Source organism: Melanaphis sacchari, unplaced genomic scaffold (genome assembly GCF_002803265.2).
Source record: "Melanaphis sacchari strain LSU unplaced genomic scaffold, SCAv2.0 Contig73_pilon_pilon, whole genome shotgun sequence".
Classification (NCBI taxonomy): Eukaryota; Metazoa; Arthropoda; class Insecta; order Hemiptera; family Aphididae; genus Melanaphis; species Melanaphis sacchari.
Window position 1 is genome coordinate 1,881,050 of NW_020271525.1, and position 24,051 is coordinate 1,905,100.

Below are 24,051 nucleotides of genomic sequence, written 5' to 3' on the forward strand. Positions count from 1 at the left end.
TTAAGCTTGGCTATTGTAAAAATAATTGTTTAGCCAAGAATCCTTTGAATAAACATAATATTATGTTTGCCGCTCGCCGGCCCTAATACTGCTGCAATATGTATTTGATAATCTAAAAGATATTTTGATTTCTAGATGGGAGTTAAAGCAAATGAAACCCGCCAACCGTTTTTTATTTTTCCGATCAATAATAATACGCCTTATATTTTAATACGTATATTATCAATATAAATGTATAAAATATATACTTAAAATCTGTTGTTTCAAAAATTATGATTTTTTTCAGTCTTCCCATCGAAAATAGAAAATTAAATATTCTTTTAACTAAATGACAACATAACTGATTATATATTATTTGATAATATTCATCTATTAATTCATTCCATTTTTGTGTTTTTAAGAGTAATTTTTGAAAACACTTTTTTAGTAGATAGTAGAATATTTATCATTATCATACTTTATGTAAGGAATTTACTTTTTAAAATATAGTACTTTATTTTTAATGTCGTGGGTATTTTTAAACAGAGTATTTTTTTATGAAATATCTATTGATGTATGTGAATAGAAAAATATTAAAATTTATATAATTACATATGTTTTTATTATGTAGTTATACATTTTACGGAGTGAAATCTTTTGCTATTTTATTCATCTTACCCTAACTCTAATTTTAAATATTTGATAATATACAACAAAATAATCGTATACATTGAAAACGTTAAGAAAACATTTAACTGGTTTTACGGAATTCAAAAAAACGTAAACTTTTTCAATAAAAACCTCAAGCAAATTTGTAAACATTTTTCAGAATCACAAAAACAACAATTTCAAACCCTTTTGCATACCGTCCCGAATATCGAACCACGATATTATATATTAAAACTTTTAACAAACTTTTACACACATACACACACACACACACACTGTAGTTTAACGTCTGCACACGCATCAAACATATAAACATATACCTAGCGGTACATAAATATATTAATTGTATTGATATAGTTATTTATAGGCAAATGTATTAGATTAGACGTCTCGGTGTACCCACAAAAGCCAAAGGGGCTTATCAATTTAAGGTTTATTATGCACTTAGCTTGGTAGTACTAGATTAAATTTGAAGTCGTTATATATATTATAATAATATAATATGGCTAAGCGAATCCACCCATTTAATCACGCGCGTGGTCCATCGAAAATCCAGTCTAAGAGACCACCGGGACAAACAATAATTGTCACTGTTGGTGTGGTGGTGGAGGTGGCAGTCGCCACTACGGCGGCGGAGTTTATACAGCAGCTTCCGGTTTATTGATCCACCTCAGCTTCCGCCTCTACCGCCGTCGCCACACCATCATCAGCCATCACCGTCGACGTCACAGAAGACGATGGGGAGGAAGACGAGATCAGTCGACGGAATACGAAGAAAAATTCATACGTGTATGTTCTGCTAAGTTTTTCGTTGTCGAATGGATATGTAATTATAAAGAATAATCTAAATGATTATTATTATAAAATTACAAATGTGGAAAATATAATAGTATAGTTAAAATTCGGTATACAACACAAATTTACTGCGTGTGTTAAAAAAAACCTTACCTCTTAGTATATTATACGTATACTCTAACGAGTTCTACTTTAAGATATTTATAAAATTATAAATTACTTCGATTAATTTTAAGAAATGTTTCATCATTTAGATTTTGTTAATATTTATAAATTGGTTTTTCCAAATTATGTATGAAAATTATTATTTAGATAAAATATTTTGTATGTAATTCTTTTGCGACAAAATCGAGTTGTGTGTTCAGTTAGTGAATCGAGTAATCAAGTTAGGTCGTTAACATTTTGGTGATCAGTCAAAATAATTGAATTAAATTTAAAAAAAAAAAAAAAAACTGTTAAAAAAAGGTTAGGTTAGGTTAAAAAAAAAGAAAAAATTTGTTAAAACCAAATAAAGTTCTTCTAAATTTGTAAAAAAGCTTTAAAATTATATTTAATCGTGTGAATATTTTTTCTTATTCGCATGATGTTTACAGTAATTGAACTATTTTAATAATATCCCTTTCTCGTAATTCTTGGTGTAAAATCTCACATGACTTTTTACACGGATCGTCCTAAGATTTATACTTAAATTTATTGCTTCCTTTTTTGTCGAGTTAAAATTATATTTACATTATCTTTTTCATAGTCATTATTTAAGACACTGAAATTGTTTTTATTATTTTCGTTTAATTTAAAATACGATTTACTCATTCATTTTATGCATGCTCAATTTGAATATTATCATTAAAATTAAAATTATAGCCATTAACTATGTTTATATTTTTCCACTATTTATTACACTTTAACTTCCATTATTATTTTTTTGTTGTACATATCTAAATGCTAATTCTCTGTCGAAAATTACAAATAATTGAATACTATGTAGATCGTTATACATATATTTATAAAATTATAGTTATATTATTATGTATAATAGTTATTTATTTATCTAGTTCCATGCTGCAGAAAAAACCTAAACTAAGTTATCGTATATTGAATTTACTAGCTAAATTTACAATATTACCTATACGGTAATTATGTGAAGTTCATTGAAAATCGATTGTCTGCTCTAACTTTTACGCAACTCGGCTCTATTACAAAAAAACAGCACAAACGATTTAATTATTGACCAAAATTAGTTTTTTTTTTTTGGCTTGAAACTTGTAGGTTAAATTAATATTATAAAAATATTTTAAATAATGTTTTTCGAAAAAAACAAACAAAAAAAAATATTATAAATTTGAGTTAAAAATTGTATATTTAAAATAATGAAAATAATATGAACTATTTATAAATTTAATATTGTAAAATTTCAAGGAAGCAGCTTCCAAAAATATTTATTTAACGAATTTCTACAATTCAAGTAATAACGGAATAAGTACCTATCTTACTTTGAATAAAAACGTTTTGTCTAATGAACTTTAATGTATAAATGAAACAGCACAACGCATTTCCCATGGTATATAATAATTTTAGACAAAATATTCTAGTTCATACAATTTGTATACAAGCTCTTAGCCAAAATAATGATAGTTTATTCAACTGAACTTTTATTACTAAAAAAATAAATAAATTAAAATTAATACCTATTATATATATATATATATATACATAAAAATAACTTAGTTATTTGTCATATAGTTCTTGTCACGCGCTCACTAAGTTTTGAGCATATGACATTAAAATTATATATACCTATATTACAGATATCAACTTTTTGGCCATTACGATAAAAAATAAAATAAATAAATAAATAAATAAAAAGTTTCAAATATAACGCTCTTGTATAAGATCAAGTTCGATGCGTTCCATTTGTGCGATTGAAAATTATTATTTGACGAAACATACGTTTTCATAAAACTTTATGTATGCTATATGTATATACTTATAAGTTAGGTATATTATGTACACGACACTATGCTCGAAAGCAGAAAATGCGTAAACAACATTACGTTCTCCGCGATGAATCAGCTCAAGGGTAAAATCCGGATTACGTCTCTGTTGAAAACTTTGGGTGTGCTTGTTATATTTATTTATCACAATACAATAATGGTATACCTACTTACAGACACGTAACATTGTATGTAATTTATATTATGATGCATATATTTTTTGGGACATTTCAATAATTTTGTTTTATTGTTTCGGAAAAACAAAACACATTGCATTACCACTTATCAATCAATTTGTTAAAACAATACGGTCACGCGGAACTAGTGTCATATGACTTTTTGAATCGTCAGCAAAAGATGTTGTTCAGACATTTGAGCGCACATTCACTGAATACATGGATCAATTTCGACAGTTATTATAAAAATATGTAAGTATAAGTAGGTTAACCTACTATATAGCCACGCGGTACATTATTTTGTTGGTAAGAAAAACCGTAATAATGAATATTTTAATTAAATTCGTATTATACTCGTATTGTGGTTTTGCAGAAAATATTATTGTATAACATAGTGCGTGACCTTTATTAAATGAAATTTTTGACCAGGTCCCAAAACTTGACAGACCTTTTTAACTATACTGCCACCGCCACGGCACATTATTTAATAAATTCACTTTGAAACTTTGGTGGAAACCTCAATAATGAGCTTTCAGTATAATTCAATAATCAAGCAATTGTCAACAATTGGCGTTTAGAAAGTCTTTTCAAAGTAATGTGACAAGCTTTCCAAGTCATCAGCACATAAACTATATTACTATCTAGCGTTAATCTATAATACGAAGATTTATTAAAGTATTCAATAGTTGGTGTGCATTGAAACCGTGCGGTCGAATAGTCAAAAGATTAATTATTATTGATTAATATCAAATGTTAATTTAAGGTTTCGTAGTTATTTGCAAATATCAATTTTATCAAATGTATTTTAACACATATATAAAAAACATATTACAGGTAAATTCAAAATAAATCTCTGAAATGAGTTAAAATATATTCCATTGAATTTTAATGCGTGTATCTATGAATATTGTTTTTTTTATGCGTTCTACTTTTATTAATAAATTACGAAACGTTTGAATTTTTATATAAGTACCTACTTATATATTTTGTACATATTTGAATTAACTATTTGAAGTTATATTTTTTTATAGAGTTAAAGTTACAAATTAATTAGTAGTATGACACGTTTTAATTTATCAGCTAATCTAAATCTTTATTAACGTCAAAAAATTAAATATGTTTTTCATATTATTTTTGATTCATTAAGATTATGTGTAAAACACTAAAACATGTTAGGTATATCGAAAATAATATAACAAAAGTAATATGCAATTGAAGAAAAATATTTGATATTTTACCCTATTTTCATGTATTTAAATATTAAACTATATTAAATTAAGAGCAATATTATATATTATGAATAAATTATAACGTAATGATTAAGATTGTAATTTGAATAATTTATTATAATTAGAATTGGAACATACTTTTTCTCTTTTATTATATTTGAAACGAATTTCGAGACGTGAATAGAAATAAAATTCACTATCTACTTAATATAAAATTGAAGACGTTTGTATTTTTTTTTCACAAGGCACACCGTAAAGATACAAATGGTTTTTTATATAGATATATGAGAATGTGTTATTTTCGTTAGTTGAAGTATAATATAACTGTGAATTCTCCTATTGTTGATATAACTCTCCAAAAAATGGAAGGGCCTTTTGTTTAAAAAATAATTGGCTCCGAACTTATACTTTTAGTATGGATATTCAAGGATGATAAGATACAATGTTTAGCAACTATATTATTATACCTCACAAAGGATTTTAATAACTTTTTAAGTAACATCGAACTCGTTGACATGAAAAAAGAAAAAAACAATATGTCATATACATATTTTGTTAAACATTGTCTAGTAAAGTTAAGGTCAATACGCCATATTATTTTAGGGGTTATTATAATGAACGTTCGTAGCATTAAAATGAGTTTTGAAGGTTCATTTTAATTCAAGCTTTTTAAAATGTTTGTTTTGATTGCCCAGAACTCAAAAAATTAATGCAAAAACGGACTACCATAATCAAATGTCCATTAAATATATAAACTTTTTTTAGTTAACTTTGATATTGAAAAGGTAAATCCTGTGAAAGATATTTTATTTTTTAATGAGACTTTATTAAATAGCTTCATTTTTGCATATACAGTTTCAAATAAAAAGTGAAAAAAAAATTATATTTTTAAATTTATTTGTATGAAAATAATAAACATTCGATTTGTGAAATTAAAATATAAATTATGATAAATAAAAATGGTAAATAAAAATGGTGCTATAAAAACGTCAGGTTTGAAATAAAGTATGGTTATTCTAAAACCAATAATGTGTATTTAATTTTCGAGAAAAAAATAAGTAATAAATTAATATATATAATTGTATTGTAATAAAGTTAATTCTGATATTAAATTGGGTAAAATAAATTAATACGGTACATTAAACTAATAAGGCATTATTAAATTTATTATTTCGGTGTACAATTAGGAAATATGTTAAATATTGAAAAGAATCGATGAATACAATATTTTATTTTATTAGTAAATAAATTAAATGTTAATTTTTAATTAACCTTAATATTTTTGACTATTAAAGTCATTAGTCTTATGTAATATACTGTTTAATGAAATTTTGAAGAAACTAGCAAAATTATTACTCGAAAATTGAATGTCTGAGCAGTGAATTTGATATCGAATATCTGAAATTCTATAGTTTAATGATTACTACATAAACACACTAAATTAATAAACTAAAAAGTGATAAGAAAAGTTAATTACATTTTTTTTTGTAAGATCTGGTACTGTCAACAAAAAAGTAAACATTTTAAAACATGCGTTTAAAAAAAAAATTAATATTCTGTAGAAATTTTGAATATGCTATTAGGTTTAAATGTATTTTTCATCTTGTATACTCAAGACAAATTAACAAACAGAATTTAATTCGGTTTTCGCGCGTGTACGAACACGTAAAAAACAATAGTAAATGTCATGCGCAATTCAACGGGCGCCGTGTCAATTAAAATCTATTCGTATATATGTAAAACGGACACAAACAAATTCACATAACGTGCGTATAAAAATAATTATTGTTTTAATGCTCAAGTTTGTGTATATTTATACTTAAATTATATTAATCATTTTTGTATGACGCATGGTTTGCAAGTTGATATGCAACTAGGATTTCGACTTAGAATGGGAATAGACTTTAGAATGTTAATAATTCAATTTATTTAAGTTTTTTAAAAGAAAAGAATTACAAAGATTCAAAGTCTAAGCCTTCATCTCAAACAATGAAAATTATCATATATTTCATATGCTTCATTAATTTTGTATCGGCGTAAGACAAAAATAAGAGTTTAAGTTCTGATCAGGATAATTTTAGGGTACAATGTGGACTGAATAAATAAAAGTGGTTTTAAAAAAACAATTTAAAGTTCTCAAATAAAAACATCAAATTTACTTATTGTTATTCGAATAATTGATTTTGTGAATAATGTTGTACATAGTTTATTTTATTTGTCGTTTTTCTTTTTGGGAAAAGAAAGAAAGAAATATGATCTTCTGATTATCCAAATTTTGAACCTTATCAATTAAAAAATATTTATATTTCCACAGTAAAAACTCTCTATAACGGAATTCCTTGGGGCCAAAAATTATTTCGTTTTATCGTTTTCCGCCATGATATAGAAATAGGAAAAAAAATGAAGTTTCAAGAATTTAAAAGTACATATAATAAAAAATGATATTTTAAGAAATACCTATCTTACATTTATACTTGAAGATTATAATGTATGAATCTATTTTTAGATGTTTTGTGTACAATATTTAAAAATTAAAATTAAGAATAAAAAAAACTTATTATATACTCGTATTAACATTTTCATAATTAAAAAAAAAAAAAGTTTGTTATATTTAACTGCTTTATGTGACTAATGTTAACATGTTCAACACATTCTTGCGTCTTTGTTGTTAGTTTTAATAGCTTTGAATTTGAAATTGTGGCAACATTTTTTTATAATTCTTCCAAATATAAGATAACGGCTTTAAAATCTTTTATTTTTAGCTTATTTCTGATCTCGTTGGTGTCATTATCATTGTTTTCTATGTTTTTAAATACCTCTTTTTTTAAAAAAGTTACCGAATCATAAGTTTAACGCTTCTTTAACACATTTATCAAGTGTAATACAATCTTTCATATCTATATCGTCTGTAAGGTACTCAATATTCATTTCATTCAAAGCATTAAATAGTAAATCTATATTGGTTATTTCATTTTAAAGAAATCCGGCTTTACGAAAGCAATTTTGCACACATTCAGGTTTTATACTACCGCAAACCAACGATATCCAATTGACTGCATCCAAGATACTTATTGATTTAACAAACTGATAGGCTGAAGAGCAATTATTATCCATATTGCGTAATACAAATTCTAGAAAAAATTGCAATACTACGATTCAGGGCTTGCAAATGTTATGATAATATTATATTTGACAAAAAATAATTGAAATTTGTAAATGTAATTATAACGGAAAGCGATAAACATAAATAACTAAATAACACAAAATAAAGTGTAACGATTAATAAAATATATGATATATCATCTAAAAAAAAAAAAAAAAAAACATAACGTAAAACGTTTTATATACGTATATATAGTATATCATTAATTTAAATAATTAATTTCTATTATTTCTAATTATTTAATAATTATAATTTATAAAATATTTAAAAAATGTTAATTCTGAATAACGATAAACGCAAAAATTGAATAATGTTTAAATTGTAAATAACGTATAACAAATGTTTTTTCAAATGCAAACCCTGGTAAGACTTGAAAGTGTAAATCAACTCTTGATCCAATAGTTAACTGATTAATGTTGTAATCGGAGGCAGCATGAGTATTTTCATATTAGATAGTTCAATTTTTGGGTGACATGCAGTATTAGATGAGATTATCAGGTCTTTTATATTCTGAGATTGTAAATGTGCGTTATTTTAACGCAATTATCGGTTCGTTTTCAACGTGTCATTCAGGCTTTTAAGATTTGTCAATGACTAAGCGCGTACTAATTTTCTGAGCAATATTACCACACATAAGTACTAAAGAGTGATGTCTTGCTTTTTTTCTCCTGCACATGATTCACTCTTTAGTACTAACAAATTAGTAAAAACACTTCTAAAAATAAGACCTATTTCATATAAATTGTACACTTATTTTACTTTATGTCCAGGAATGAGTCACGAGATTTTTATTTCCACTCCTCCATAGTTTCTTAATTAATGTCATTTTCCTCGCCACTGATTTGTTTCTAAATAATAATATCACGCTTTTTTTTTAAATTTTTTCCAACAAACCATTTAAAGCCTTGAAATATTTTACGTTCGTTTTCAGTAAATTCCATAATTTATGTTTATAAGATTGTTCCAGAAATTTGTACATTTTTGGTCCGAACGCTAATAAATTACTAATACAACTTTTGATCAATTTATTTAAGTGAAAGAGTTTTCACTCTTTTACTCTTTCCAGAATTTTTGCTGTTTATTGGTAATATTTTCGATATATATATTTTTTTTATTACGTTGTAGATAGTTAAGTTTTTTCACATTTAAATTAATTTATAAGTCCCTTTGTATTTTTATTCAACTTGATTAATTTAACATTTAACTGGACAAATTCAGAGTTGTACGTTGCATATAAGCAAATAAAAACAATAAAAAATAAAATAAAAACAGACGCGAGCACTGTATGTTTACTAAATGATTTGATATAAGACGTCCGAACAGTTTACATATACACACTTTTTATGGGTGCATACGTACGAGTATCTATCTTTCCTATATTATAATACGTCTACATTTTACTAATTAAAAGGTTAATAAATCAATTTGAAAATCGTGATGCGATAATATTTAACGATATAACAAATAATTATAAATTTTATATTATCTCATTACTAATTATATATGCTTATATAAATGTTATTCATTATGAAATTATTTTATTTTGAATTTGTCAAATGGTATTTTTACTATTTGGGTCAAAACTATTTTCCGTTTCCGTTTTGTGTAGGTTCTACTTTAGAAAAGTCAATTTTACATATTATTTAAACCAGGTTATTGACATTTTCCATTATATGGAAGATTCCGTCTGTCTTATAGAGGGTCTTTTATAGAGAATTTTTACTGTATATATAATATTATAATATAATCCAGTTTATTGAAATTTAATTGTATATGTTTTTATTATTAGTTTAATGCATTGTTTGAATGCTATAATACAAAGCATTACAAAGAAAAGAATAATAGTGTTAAGGTTCATTTTAATAAAGCGCTTGTTCTTAATAAGCAATAACATAATAATGTTGCTATTTAATTATAAAAATTATAAATATAGTATTGAGCTTATAATTTAAGGGTTATAATATTATAAATTCTAATTAATATCTTGTATAATTTAAACAATTAAAAATCAATTTTTTAGATTATAAAATTAAGTAATTTCGAGATAAAAATCTTATACAATATGAATTTACTATTGAATTATCATGTAGGTATATGGTATAGAAAGAGTGAGAGAGCACGATAAAGTGCTCTTTAATATTTCATACATTTTAAGTTGGCATTTGTTCAAATGATAATACTTATAGAGATTTATAAAAACAGGTATATTGTGATTTCCCTTAAACTAGATGAAATATTTTTATAGATTATATTATCATTCTAAGAGGTGATTTTTTAATTAAGTTCTAAATGAGATTGTTCAGGCAGTCTTTCTGTCTAAAAAAGTATGTATTTTCAAGAAAGGTTAATTATTATATAAGTATATATAATATATTATGTTAAAAAAAAATTCATTAAGTTTGTTTAACTTGTATTGATTAGCACCAAAAAAGTTAATATTATTTTCAATAAAAGCGATCTTACACATTGCTACTTATATAGTAGCGATTTTATATTTATTTATTGATACATTGCTATAATATTAAACACGGTAATGACGTATTAAACTTATTACGTGTATATATTATATATAATAAACAAAACACAATGTAAACGTCAAATAATGTGCGTATGTGGTGTTGTAAACACCGCTCGGCCGCTATCGACATGAAATTAGTTCACATATAGTATTATATTATGTATGTTTATAGTATTATGATTGATATATTAATCATCGTTTTAGATAATTTTTTCAATGTTCACGCTGCGTTTTTGTGTATACGCGGAAAATTAATAACATCGAAGTGTAGGTATTTTGTATAATTTAACATATTAAAAAGGTACATTATAATACCCATTTAATAGTTGTCGAGAACATCCTCTTGAATTCAAGTCGTGTTATAGTTATATATATAAATATATATATATATATATATTTGCGAACGATTTCAATCATGTCACTACAAAGTACGCTCATTGTGCATATTTTTTGAACAAAATCGATAGCGCATTGCAATATAGTATTATATCTTTATAACGAATTGTATCTACGTCTCTCACAAAATTGTATTTTATTTTATTTTACGCTCACTTGTAAACCCTCTAAGTGTGCGTTGCTGAGTTCTCAAACACAGAAACCGTCCATCCAATACTGAATATATTTTGTTTTATTTAACGGAAAATTATTATTGTCCCATATTTAAAATGGTTGTAAGTTCTCAATACTAACAGTGATGAAGTATATGATAAATAAGAATAAAAAATAAATCAACAAAATAATAGTTATAAGAAAATAATATATTATTATATGCTTAGGAAGCATGTGTAACGTGTGCATATGATATTCGTCTTAATAACCCTTAAAATAACATTTTTATGTTAAATTTTAACAATATAAATGATGTTATGTCATTATTATTGTACGATTTATAAATTAATAAAATATTTTAGTACAAATTAACTATTCAGAAGGTTAAAATCAGCGTCGTTTTTTTAATAATTATGTATACTTGTATATATTTATTGCTGATATTTTTATCCAGAATTTTCATTTCCATACAAAATTAATGTTATAATAATATTATAATTGTTAATTTCTTATTAGTTTCTTATTTAAAGAATTTCTTGAAGCCCACACATGTTATCTAGTTGTTAATTGTTATATTCTTATTATAATATAATATATTTTACTGTGAGTGTTTTAAAGATTATTATATTGAATACATTTGTAGATATGACGTTAAAGCTGTTTAATTTTTTTATTCATATCATTATTAATCAATATTAATTAATATTTAAAAATTTTAAAAATATTTTAAAAATATCTTCTGAGGTCAACAAATAATAAAAAACCCACTTGGCATAAACATTTCACCCAATTCAGGAATGAAAAAAAATTTACTTGCTTTTTTATTGGTTTATACATAAAAAAATTGGAAAAAATAAATAATAACAATATAATAATATTTTGATCAGGTGTAGTGTACATTATTAATTGGTAAACTATATTGTATTGCCTATTGAAATCGCATGAAATTTTATTTTTCCATCATGTACTTATAGATATATTATCTAATTATTTGCTTAATAATAACAATAATAGATATTAAATAAGTAGTCAACCTGTACGTCATGTTTACGATTCACAATCATGGGATTTGCATGTGACGTTTCAAGAATGTATCCAAATGCGGTATACATTTATATATAGTTTATATATATATTACAAGTATAATGTATAAATATGTGAAAAAAGTAGTTCGTGAAATTATAATGAGTATAGAAAGAAATAATTAACTGAATATTACATTAGTATAATATTACTGTTATCCCTGTGCATAATAAAAGTTTAAATATATGCACATTAGAGTTGATAAATAAAAATTAGGTATACGTTTAATTTAAAATTTCTTACATAATTCATAAAATCGATCGGATGTCAGATCTATACTGACATGTGATATAAATTAAATGATATATACTCAATATACTTTAATCACCTGGAACACCTATTTTGAGTATTGAAGAAAAATATGTAGGTATATAACAACGTTATGCGATAATAACATAGATGTATATAAAAGATATTTTATCAAACGAAACAAATTTTTTTTGAAAAATATTTATTTTACGACAAATACTGCAAGAGTGCTGTGCCCGTTTAGTATAATACAATAATATAATACTTTATTTGATATACTTCAATAAACTATATAAAAAAAATAATATAATTTAATTTTCAAAAGCTTATGTATTATTGGAATTTCAAAAAAAAAGCGTATCAATCGATCATGATTTTATCACAGTCAAAATTTCAGTCAAATTGAAAACTTGACTATATAGGTACTATTCAGAAATTTTAGTAAGGTAAACATATTTAAATATATTATAACGAAATATAAAATAAATTGTGTAGATAAACTTCAAAGGAATTAAAACGAATCCGTTTTACGAGTGGCACAATATATAATATTATTTTATTTGAGTTTTCAATCAAGCTAACATAATAATATTGGGCTAACGAATATGAAATACAATTATTAAAAGTACATTGCACGTACCCGTTGGCAATATAAATCTTAATTAAACCAACACAATAATATAATATATTATATTAACGAGTTTGTTGTTCACGAGTATACTTAGTAGCTAACCATGTGACAATTTTTTTGATATTTTTTTGTACGTAGCACCATATTTTATACAAATACAATTAATAATTACACATTATACCTATCTATAAAAAAATATAAGTGATTTTATGATAAAAATAAATTCATATTCCTTCGGTATTTTTTTAAAAGAGTAAGTTATGCAGAAAACATACAATTTTAATTCACCAGTGACAAAAATAATTTGATTCCATTGCACGTTATTGCATTTTGAATAATGTACAAACATTTTATTTATTAATTTTATCAATAAGCTAAAAAACAAATTAAATAAATGTATAGGTAAACAAAGAAAATTACTACGATTAAAAATCATATTATTTTTCAATATTATAAAATACTATCACTTGCTCAGTATTACTACTATAAAATGTTAATTAACTAGAGATGAATTTTCAAGTAAACTATTTTTTAATATTCATTCGTAAAATGAATGGAATAATATAGCAGTGTACTCGTAAATATAGAATATATAAGCTAAAAATAAAATAATAAATATAAAACAAACATAAAAAACCTGAAAGAAATTTATTATGTTATTACAAAACGAAACCTGCTAGCCAATTCAAATTAAATATCATTGGTAATAAATCGCTCAACCAAAGAAATATAATTCGATATCGATTTGGAGAAATAATAATAAATAATAATACGACATGAAATACATTTTTATTTTATTATTTTAAAAGCACACAACATAATTGTTTATTGTGTATCTAAGTAGTGTTATTATTTTTTTTTTTTTTTTGCTTAGTACATGATAAAAATAATATAATTTATGTTGACTAATCCGTTTTCACGTACATATATGTTTCAAATTTTAATTGAATATTCGAATACTGAATTGTCTGTATAGTATAAACGAAATTGTATTTTAAAATATATACAATACTAGCTGATCCTGCACGGTGTTATATCCACGAAAAATTAAACAATTTCAATGTATTTATCCCGTTTTAAGCTCCGTTAAATGTGAACTACATATATTTTTAACGCGGTAATTGTGGTTTTGACAAAAAATAAAAAGAGATCTATAGTTATGTACATATTTACTATTATAATAACTATCTTATTTTTTGTAAAATGTAACGGTAAATCTATAATACAAGTAGAAAAAAAATATCCGTTTTTCGAGAACTAAAATATCCATGTGTATGAGAAATTTTGAAAATCGTTATTCTTAGCGCAACGTTACAACATACTTACAACGTGATACAAAATTTCCACGAAAATGTATAGTTTTTATAGGCCTATAGTTATCATAGCTTCGTATGAATATCAATTATGAATCATATACTCGTATTATGAAAAATGATATACTTTACACATGTGTGCGTTAGTAGCCCCATTTTTGTTTGCAATTTTCAACTGTTTTGAAATATTATATTTTCAAATTAAAATCGTCATATTTACTTAAATAGTTCAGTAAATATTGTCTGTTTTAATAAATATTTCTTAAAATTGAGAATTATGATTGTGTATAGAGAATAAAACAGGAAAATATATTTTTTACGAAATTTCGTAATTGGATTACATATTATATACATGACAACGTAGATCAAGGAGTGTGATAAAATCGTTTGTAGATATACATACATGCACACATTTATTTATTAATAATATACAGATAGTTAAGTACCTAATTTAGAAAAAGACATGATTTTGACAACCCTTGTTTATTATATATGTGATAACGTTATATTATACGTAAAATAGCAGCATCCATTATACTGTGATATGTTGTAAACGCATATACATGTAATAACTAATGAATTGTTTGATAATCCTCTTTGGCGTATATTATTATAATAACATTGTATGTAATCAAATTATGAGTATATTATATATTATGATAAGTTCATAATACTAATAATAATTAATAAACAGAATGATAACAATAGTAACAGTAATTTACGCGACTGTCACTCATTCCTCCTGCATACGAATCGATAAGCCAAAGGTTAGGTTTATGGCAAAGTACCTATATATAATAATATAATGTAAAACATTATTAATATATTCAAAACGACTTTTTTTTTTTTTAGTTTTTTGTTATGTTTGACATTTACGCACACCTGCGTACTACTGGGGGCTTTAAAATTGAAAATTAAAATTAAAACGATAATACTACATTTTTTGTATTAAAATAGCGTAGTTAATGTACAAAAATAATTTTACCTCCGGGATTGACAACTCGGCTTTGTGGGGTACTGTTGCCAGCAGCACCGGATGATCTTCGTGACCTGTCAAAAAAAAAAAAAAATAAAAATAAAAATAAATATTTCAATTAAATCAATTTTATAATATTATTTTATAGACATTTTTATTTGCTTATAATCACGACGCATGTATTTGACATTATGTACATTGTTTAAAAATATATATATATCATATAATATTATTTTTTTAAATTGCCTATAACAATAACTTTTGAATGGCGTAAAAACCAATATTATTGGATAAACTACACTTACGTTTGAGTTTGACTGAATATTAATATAGAGGGTGGCTCTAGAAAACTTGACAAGCTTCTAAATTCTTCATATACGAGTACACCTTTTATGTGCTTTACAAAATAAGTATTTTAGCGTAATTGTAATAAATAATAATTGTTCTTAAACACGCAAAAATTAAATAAAAAATCTTTTAGTTTTTCTTTGACCATGTATCAGATATATACATTTTTATGCATACTCGGATTTGTTTTATTTAATCACTAAGTTTGTTAATATTATTTATTGTGGTTTAAAATTAAAAACAAACACAGATCAAGAATGGTACTTTCAATCATGTGTACTCAAACAATAATATAATAATTGGACTCTATATTTTTTTTATTTGCTCTCTCATTCTCTTTCGTTATCTCCGTGTATTATGCTAATAATATTTATATCAGTTTGTCGTTCACTGATGTGCTCATTTCACAAAACTACTATAACTATATCATAATATTAAATTGAAGAATAAAGACGTCAAAATTATCGAACATTCCATTGAAAATATTGATAAAAAAAGTGTTTTCAAGAAGTTGATAAACAATGATTTAAAAAGAAAAAACGCAATAGGAATAATAACTGATTATAAGAATAAAAAAAGTCACATTTTATAATTTTTTTTTTAATTTCAGATTGGATTACACGATTTATGTACATCGTTAAGACTGAAAAATAAATGTCACGAAGAAATGTAATTCATTAAATATTCCACAGAAGTTAATGTTGTAATTATGTTAATAACCTTTGTACCCATCTATATACGAATTACTTGACTGTACCTATACGCATAGAGTAGCCATATATTATAAAGTATTATATTATTATAGTTTATAAATATAAGATTTGGGTTAACGCGTCATATATATTTAATATTATTACATATATTATAATAGTTTCGTCTGGTAATTACGAAGGTATGCATAAAGCCATAAAGGGATCCAGTTTTCCCAGCAACTGGTCATGTATAACTAAATTTCCTGGGAAGAGATAAAGTACCTAATCATTTTACATATTTTTATAGATAGGCAAACTACATTTATTTTTACACGAAATTTAGTAGAAAATAGTTCATTAATTAAAACTCTCTTGCTTATTTTAGTATAAATAGAAAGCATTCAAAATAAATAAGTATAATTAATGAATAAAAAATAGTATATTATCATGAATGTTTAAAATGAATGTTTATGATAATAAAGTAGTAGATGACTGAAAAAAACAGTGAACTATTTTTTAAGTTAAGTTTTTGTTTCTACGAGTATATATTTCACATTTTGTATGTTGTATTAAATTTATATAACAAAGATAACAATTAGGTATTATACTTGAAAAACACATTAATTAAAAATTTAAAAATATTAAGACAAATATTATGGTTGTGCATAAATTGTAATTGGCGGAGATTAAAATTAAAAAGAGTAAGAAATAACTGTAGAATATGAAGTAAAACAGATTTAAATATATTTAAATAATGGCTTCCATGCATCAATGCCAATTAAAAGTCCATAATATTAACTGCTGTTGAGCTTATTTCTACATAATGTTAGCTTTGGAAATTATCTATTAAAGTCATTACCTATGTAAAATGTATACAAACCATGAAAAATATCTTTTTATTTTAAAATAATTGAATAAATTGAATTTATTGGATCATTTTATGATAGCAGTAATACTCGACTATCGTTGTTTAAACGAAAAACAATTAATTAACAAATTAAAACCAACAATTACCAAATACAATCATCAATTCAATTGTTTTTCTGTATCGTGCGTATAATGATAGAGACTAGAGAGTAACAAAACTGAATCCATTTATACAGGATGCGGCTAATCAAACAATGCAGTTTTGAAAGATTGGTACTTTTCCTGTGATAATCAGTGTGATTATTAGAGCCCGGATTTATATACATTTGTATGTTTTTTTTTGAACAGTCCAAAAAAGAGCTAGGTAAACTTCAAGTTTGATTTATAGTCAATAGATCCTAAGTATAAAGTTTTATTTTGCATATTTTTGAATATTTTGTCAACTATTTTATTTACTGCGTATTTCTGTGTTTTAAGATATTTTATTGTATATATACAGTTTTTAAATGTATAATATGTAATATTTTACTTATTTTTTTATTAAAAAAATGTATTTATAATTATATTTATAGTCCAAGTAATTTGACGAAGTCTTTTTTTTTATCTTATCAGAGACCTATCGGAACTAGTAGTAGTAATCTTTTATTGAGTAGATTTAGTGAATCATATATTAGTCGCGTTTGTTGTGATCCGAGTGCGCGTAACTTTCATTCAATTTTATTTATTTTATATCTGATGAAATTAAAGAATTTTTTTAATCAATTTTTTTTGCATATTTTTATTTTATAGGGTATATTTCTATAAAATAAGAGCATAAATGCATATTTCTGAGATTTTTAGAGCATATAAATCCGGGCTCTAGCGATTATGATGGTTTTTACTCTATGGGCGGACCATGCTATTATCAGTTATTACCATGGTTTGGCTTGGTGAAAAATGGGGCTTCGCCATCCGTATGTTTTTTGAAAATGGTCGTGCTTTCGTTGCAACTCAACGAGCTTTCCAAATGCACTTTAACCTTTTGCGTCATGATACCCCATCTCAGAATAATTTAATTGCAAGTTGGGTACGTTTATTTGAACAAACTAGTTCTACACTAAAACCTAGGAGTTAAGGGGTTACAGGGCTACGGCACATACTACTCGAGTTTTAATGATGAAATGGCATGATGTACTAAAAAAAATTAAATAAAACTCATTTCTATAAGTTGTGTCTTTTTTTTTTTTTTAATAGACTTTCAAAACTGCACTGCGTATTTTGCCACATTCTGTATAACAATTAAATAGTTAATGGAAATAAAATATCTTTCTAAGCAGCGAGATAGTTTTATTTTCAACAACTTTATGTTCACTTGGGACGTATTTTTTTAGTGTACATACTTTTATACCACTTTCCACTGCTAAAATAGTAAAAAAAAAACAGTAAATTTTAATGTGAATGTTTCAACGTTTGGTAGCTAATAATAATTTATTAAAGTCAGTTTGAATTTTGCCACAATTTAGGATAATTGTTTTCAGTAGTTGCCTGCAGTATTTAATTTACATACAATTATCATGTATTTTCATATTTTCATCGTTGCTACACTATTTTTTTCTGCAACAGAGTGCTATAAAGTATATATATATATATAAATATTTCAACTTCAAAACATCTAATTAATGAGAATTGAATTCAAATTGCATTTAAGACAACGTAACATTATTATATTATAAGTCATAACAATTTATTTATTATTATACGGAGTGTTATCAACATGGATTATAATCATCATATTATATCGTTCTAATGATGATACAATCGGTGTGTATATACAGGGCAATTGTGCACGACGGACTATAGAGTAAAATAATAAGCACATGACGTAATTTTTGGAACATATATATTGTATATATGGTGTAACAACAAAAATAATAATAATAATACATAGATATGAATATAGTTTAACAAAATTTATATCTATCTTGTTTATTTATGTTTTTATTGGACGGTGAAAACTAAAATCCATCAATCCATTTTCCAGCAAAAACTACGATAACGGGGGTCGTGCACGATCGCGTAAAAATTCTCTATATAAATCGTCGTTATGTATTATGTTATAAAATATAAAGGAAATATGTTTGAAAAAAATATAAATAAAGAACGATCAAACGTCATTCAATATAATAGGGAAAAAAAAGATATACACAAGTATTTCTTTCTCAATCACTCTCCCTCCACTCACTCACTCACTCACTCTATCTCTCTCTCTCTCTCTCTCTCACACACACACACACACACTTTCTTTCTCTTTCATTCTCTTTACCACTCCGATTTTTCTTATATATGCGACGAGGACGTATATGTTTAAAATTTTTCCTCAGCATTTTCTTTTAATACGTCATACAACCTTTTGTGCTACTGCAGTATTTCTCAAAATATCTAATTTTATTCGTTGGCTATGTACTAGTTGCATCCTTAATATAACTCCAAAAAAAGGTTTAAAATGAATTATGTCATGGGTTTTTTTAAGTTAAACCAATCCGACTCACGATTTGATTAATATCAAACATTTTTTTATTTTTCTATCATAACAATAACATTGTAATAGCCCAGTTATTAATGACAATTGACAATCATAATATAGGTTTATAACATATAACATATTATAAAATCATTATTAAATTATAATTTAAAATGTTGTTAAAATAGCGGCAGTTTAAAATTAAAAAATTCGAATTTATAGAAAAAGTTATTGATTACATTTTTTAATGTTATACTATTTATTTAAAAAAAAAGTATACAATAATAAATTTAAAAAATAAAACAAAATGTGGCTTTGTAATGCTTAGTAGCCTCGTTACAAACGTATTCTGAGATTAAGCATCGGCCGGCATCTCAAGCTCTCGGATGTGTGACCACTGATCACTCGATTTCTTAGGGACAAATCCATGTCGCGTACATACATATATGAAATTATATATGATACAACTACTCGTATAACATGGAGATATGCTAAGTTTTTAAATCTGAACAAAAATTCAAGTTATCCAGGATAAATTATTTCGGACAATCACAAACAAATGTTTGTTTCAACGGAATAAATCCATTAATTTAATACTAATAATTAAGTGGTTTATTGAAATCATATGAAAATCTACCACTAGCCATGATCAATAGTTATAAATTATTATACATGGTCATAATATTAACACTGAAGTTCTACAGCTGTCGGATACAAAATTAGACGTCAAAAACCGTAAGCGTCATAAACCAAATGATTTAGTTCTATTATAAATATTTATGTGTGTAAATAACAGTGTGGTCTAACGGAAGAAATGCTGTAAATTTAAATTATTTTATTACACTTATTATTTTAGATTGTAGAAGATAGAGTATTGTATTTAAAAACGAAAAAAAAATGAGTATGTGTTCAAAAGAAAATCAAGCCGTAAATTGGGAGACGTTTTTATTTTATCATACACTATTTAAGTCTAAACATTTTATATAAGTAAAAGAATAAAAATACAAAATGTCTCTAATACTTACTTTTGTGATGGTACATTGGTGAGACTTAAGAAGTTATTGCGGACGCTTCGTAGACTCGCTAGTATTTGTGCAAACGGTGTAACGATGAGATCTTCACCATGGCTAAAATTATAAAAAAAAAATATAAATAAATAAATAAATAACATAACATAACATAAGTGGATAAATAACCCCTAAGTAACTTAATAATATCGTTATGTTATTCTTTAAAAATAAGAAGACATAAAATGTTCACCATATTTATTTAAGTACATTTATACAACTAATGTACTGGAAAGATATTTTAGACTTAGTTATTTCTTATTAAAGATCTATAAGCTTACACACTTTCTTATAATATAATAATTTTAAGTATAATATATTATATTATGTAAATAGATCTTTATTTTTTATATATACATAAATACACATAAATCCATGTTAATTATTAATCCATCTTATTTTTTTGGAATACCAAATGGTATAAACTTTAAATTTCGACAACGAGGCGGCCACACATATTAATTAATAAGGATAATTTTACCCAAAGTACTCGACCAATTTGATTCAACTAATCCAACCAACCGAATTCTAACAAGTTTTGTGTTAATAGTTATATAACTACATTAATTTAAACTTAACGTTTGCTCATTGAAAATTTATTTTTTCACATATCTCAATACTAATAGTGCATAATTATGCATTATATATATATATAATGTATATTATTTTGTATACACAAAAATTCAAATATATATTAAGCATTTATTATTTTGTATTATATTCGTAGAATATATAAACAAAATGTTATATGTTACTTATTCGGCAAAGTAAAAATAAAACCGATAATTAAATTACAAATCGTAGACATACATAATTTATACCATGTGATATATAACTCGGAATATAAGATTTAATGCTGGATACAAAAATATAAGAAATCTCATATTATTTCCCATAAAAATCTATTATTTTTTTTATAGTCCTATTATCAGTAAAAAAGAAAATAAATGAGTGGACGCAGGTAAAATGTTAGAAAAGAAAAATAGAGGGTAGTCAAGTTAAAGATCTCCCAGGAGTATTAGACTAGAAAATGCTTTTAGGCTTTGCCTGGTTGTAAGAAAATATAATGAAAGTTTTGAATATTAATACATGTTACATAATAATAATTTTTTTAAAAGTTATGATTCTTCGAAAAGAGAAAAATGTTGGTATACAACGCTATAATATATTTTTATAATTTTACGTAATCTATAAAATGGTAATTGATAAAAAGATTGCTTAATTATTACTATTAAATTTCTTATAAACCACACCATTGCTTACCACATAAATTAAAATCAAAAACTATATATTTAGAAGTGTTTATTTTTAATTTCTGTCGTTCTTGTACGAATTTCAAAATTACTTTCATGGAAGTTTTTTTAGACTTAAATAAGTGATAGAAAGTAAGCGTAGCGAAGTAATAGAAAAATTGAAGCCAGTCTCAACTAACTGTATAGAATATAGCTCGATAATTCTTTCATTTTCATCAATCACTCAAATCAAATTTTAAATTAGTATTCAAATTATATCACTATATAAACAATAATAATGTACCCATGATTAATAATATAAGGTCCATAATTAATTGTATGTGTATTGTAATAAGATTTGAATTAAGTGGAAGTTTATAAATTATTTTGTTAAAAATAAATATTTTTGACATACCTAATTCTTTTGGTATTGTTTTTAATTAATTTGAAATATTGCACTATAAAATAATAAGTTCTAATATTCTATGTAAATGTATAACTTCACCATTTATTTATTTATAAACCATTCAAATAGAGCAGATTTATACATTTTTAAAAAGATGAGTCATTCGAGGTTGTGTCAACTTTCAAATTTTACTATATTTATTTGTGTATATTTATTCGCGTATTATTTGTTAGAGTTGAAATGCTAATAAATAATAATACTTATAATTTTCATTCGAGTGAATTTGGTATAAAATATTTGAAGTATATCATAATGTTTTTAAGTCAAGTAATAACATAAAAACTGTCATGATTAATATTGCAGGGTTGTCGATGAAAAAAATAATATGTATATATATATATATATATAATATATATATATGCATATAAAAATTTGCAATTATTTAAAATGAAACTACCATTTATATAATTATGTTATTTTTATGGAATTAATCAGGAAGAAAACGTTTAATAATAGATTCATTCTATATGTAATCAATATTGTAAATATTAGTGTGAGAAAATATGATAAATTCGTTGGTAGCTCAGACGCAATAACTACGCATTGGTAAACAAAAGTAACTTGATAAATTTAATAATTGGACATTAGTAGACTTATTATTTACATAATACACATATTATAGCTTATTATAAGTTTGGAGTTGTTTACTTCTGCGGTATAAGTTGTTAGACTTTCGAGGAAGTTTATGTGTGCAAAAACGATTCACGTAGTTTTGTGTATATCATATACAATATTCATCAGATGTTCGTAATTTAAATAGGTATAAGATGAAATATTATTATACATATTATAATACACTTATATATGTTTTATAAATTCATTTGGGAATTCAGTTCGTCTCAATCTCAACATATCATATTTTAATATATTATAGTAATACAATAGAATATAATTTCGCTTATAGTAATAAATTCAAAATGTTTCTATTTGACTTCCAATCTCTCCGGTGAGAGAATACAATAAGTCTTTGGAAATTGAGGTTTTTGTGTTTAACCTGTATTATTACGATAGCGCGTTTGAGGTGCATGCGCAGTCCTGTAAAATATATAGAAATTCAGATTAAAAGTTTGATGGATTTCATGACGTTTTGAGAGCTACAGAAGTATAGAATTACAAGTAAATATTAGCGCAAACTACAGACATATTATGTACACTTCACCCGTAAAATGTACATATAATTAAGGAAATTGTATACCTGAGTATCCAATTGATGCAACTTAAATTATATTTACGTTTTATTGGAATTTTTGATTACACCTAATACTTATTAATAATAAGTAAGTTCTTTATTATAATACGTTATTATAATAAAGATCATTGAATCTAAATTATACTATAGAATAGTTTAAATAAAATCGTCTCACTATAAAATAGGTAAACAAAACATTATCAAGACATGATCGTTTTTTAAGCGTCTACTAAAACTGGAAAATTTTTGGACAAAATGTAGTATAAAAGATAACGCTTAAAAAGTTATTTTATACATAATATTATATAACATTCATGATTAATTTTATGTATCAAATTTGAAATTGTATTAATTTAGCGTATGCAGAGT

General features: G+C 24.6%; 1 protein-coding gene across 1 annotated transcript in view; it reads right to left on the bottom strand.

Moving 5' to 3' along the window:
- The window catches only part of LOC112600982 (cAMP-specific 3',5'-cyclic phosphodiesterase-like), a 79,310-nt gene that overhangs the window by 17,244 nt on the left and 38,015 nt on the right, over positions 1-24,051 (bottom strand). Inside the window, exons 2-3 of the mRNA XM_025348356.1 lie at positions 20,754-20,855; positions 15,331-15,395 (exon numbers count right to left, since the gene is read on the bottom strand). The gene's annotated coding sequence lies outside the window, so the exon portion shown is untranslated. The remainder of the gene's footprint in view (positions 1-15,330; positions 15,396-20,753; positions 20,856-24,051) is intronic.